The sequence below is a fragment of the Arachis ipaensis genome, chromosome B03 (assembly GCF_000816755.2).
Source record: "Arachis ipaensis cultivar K30076 chromosome B03, Araip1.1, whole genome shotgun sequence".
Taxonomy (NCBI): domain Eukaryota; kingdom Viridiplantae; phylum Streptophyta; class Magnoliopsida; order Fabales; family Fabaceae; genus Arachis; species Arachis ipaensis.
In genome coordinates this window covers 129,606,477-129,609,415 of record NC_029787.2, presented here as the reverse complement: position 1 = coordinate 129,609,415, position 2,939 = coordinate 129,606,477, and positions in this window count along the sequence as shown.

Sequence of the window (2,939 nt, the reverse complement as noted above, 5' to 3'; positions counted from 1 at the left end):
AAATATAATTTTTATAATCTTCAAAAACTTAAATAGCAACAACTAACAAATATTATTTCCATTCAAATACTAAACATATTCGTAAACAACCAAATATATCCAAAAACTAAAAAACATAATTCATCACATTGTAAAAGTAAATTCTCAAGCCTTCTTTCATCTCGTAATAGTAGATTCTAACTTGTTTGAATCCTACATCGAAAAGAAAAAAACAATTAAAATTAAAATCATATAACAAATTAATAATAATATGAAAAAATAATACCAAGTTCATTCCAAAGTTTACTTATATCAACATTTTCTTCAATGCTATGATTTGTGTAGCACTCAAACCCTATATTAGTTGTAGTGTCAAATTCATTTCAAAGCCAATTTGATTATACATTAAAACTTTTAAGGTATCAGAATATCAGGACGCAACCTACTATAATGTCGTGTAACAAATTGACCACCTATACTAAATGAAAACTCAGAGACAACTGTAGAAATAGAAATTGCCAAAAAGTCCCTGGCAATAACTTGCAAAATGAAAAATTTTGCTCCATTTGATTTCCACTAATTTAATTAAGATATCAAAATCATGTTCAACTTGTGTTACTGGTCTCTCTTCAAGATAATAATCCAACTATTCAAGATAATAATCTAACTCGCTCTTTGTATCAATAAATGCATATTTCTCACTTACATGCACAGCAAAGTTAGCTTGCCAAAATTCATAACTAAACTTCCTCCCCTTGGAACGTCCCAAAAGAATTAGTGGTGGCGGTATATCTGATTGAGCAGCTTAGTCTCTCTCTTCCCTTAGTAGCATATTCCAAAACTAAATATTGCACTACTCTTTTCACTTAACCAATTATAACACATCTCTTCGTCTCACCATATGTTTTACAGAAAAAAAATTTAACAAATACATCTTGTACTTAGAATCCAAGAAAGTCTCAATAGCTATAACTATATTATAATAATCACACCTTGATACTTTTCAAACTTAGCTATCGACTAGTAGCCATTAGTTCAATTATCTCATTTTTACAATTTTTTTCCTCCATCAAAGACAACTTAATCACATAAACTTTAGAAAAAATAAAGATTTGATGTAGAATAGCTTGTACCAAAAAATAATTTAGTCACATCATAAAATATTCTCAATCTTTGAAAAACTTCATCTGCCATATCCCAATCTCCATCACTAGGCAAAGATTTATATTGATTCTCACACATTCACAATCTTTTAAAAATATATTTGTACATAATTACAACTTCAAGCATAAAAAAAATGAATTCCACCTAATTTTGCAATCAAGAAAAAGATTTTTTGTGTAGTATTTTAAGTTGCGCACATATTTTCTTAAATTTTCTTCTTTTTTAGGTGTTGTAGTCCAATAATGAACATTATTCCTCAACCTTTTTATAGCATGTGAAATAAGTTGTAACCCGTCCGTAACAATCAAATTTAGTATGTGCGCATAACATCATATGTGAAACAATCTACCACCCAAAATAAAGTTTTTATATGATATTTTAGTCAAAATATTCTCAATCATAACATTATTAGTACTGCAATTATCAACAGTCAAGGTAAATACTTTTTTATATATCAAAATTTTAATCCATCAAACAATCCACGAGAATCTCTAAAAGTATATCAGCCATGTGTGGATAGGCACATATATAAACCTACAGTGATATTATGATAATTTAGTATAAAAAGAAAATTAGAAGGTATTATAGTTATAAACATTTTACAAATTAAATTATAACAAAATTAAATATTTAATATTATTACCTCACAAGATGGTTTTGCAATTTTTAAGAATCATCAACATAATGGGCCATGGTAGACATATAACATTTATTTTGGTTGATTGCTGTCCACATATCAGACGTAATTACAATTTGACTTTTATTCCTCTCAAAAAGATTCATTGTATTTGATCTCTCATCATTGTAGAGTTTTAAAATGTCACTTTTCAAAGTGTTGTGAATAACGAACCACCTTAAAAGAGAGGTTGTAAAACATTGCAAAATCGTCTTGGTCGAATGTATATGCACCAACCACAACTGTTTTTCATTAGTTGTTGGAGTTGTGTCATGATACATTGTTGTATATTTCTAATGGTGCATAGCTTGCAGGTTTTGAAGTGATCACGCAAGTACAAAGTTTCTTATTTTGAGTCACCAAGTAGCTTTGATTTGCAATAATTACCTTCAACCTTTAACTTTTTCTTGATTTTCACTATCTTGAAGTTAGGGCTGGAAGTGAGTCAAGCCAGCTCATGAGCCAGCTCGAGCTCGACTCGTTAACAGCTCGATAAGCTAAGCTCGTGAGCTGGTGAGTCAAGCTTGAGCCTGCAATTGAGCTCATAAATTAAATGAGTCGAGCTTGAGCTTGGATAAGCTCAGCTCATTAGTTCGTGAGCTGGCTCGATTATATATATTATAACAATCTTAATTATTTAATATTTATATTTATTTTTTACATATAATTTTAATATAGGACATAAATAAAAAATTTATAATTTATTGATAGATAAACAATATATAAAATTGATCTTTTCAAATATTTTTAAAAATATATAAGTTATAATTTATTGATATAAAATTATAGATTATGTATCTATGTTTCTCTTATTTGAGCCAACTCGTGAGCTCGAGCCAGCTCGTAAGCTTTTGGTGAGCCGAGCTTGAGCTTAAGAAATAAGCTCGATTGTTAATGAGTCGAGTCATGAGCCAAACTCAATTTTCGTGAGCCGAGCTTGAGCTTAGTCTAACTCGGCTCAGCTCGGCTCAGTTCCAGCCCTACTTGAAGTGCTTCTACATTTCAGAGGTTAACTTCCTCTTTTGAACACCACTTGTAGAGTTTATTATTATTATTATTATTATTATTATTATTATTATTATTATTATTATTATTATTATTATTATTATTCACCAATATT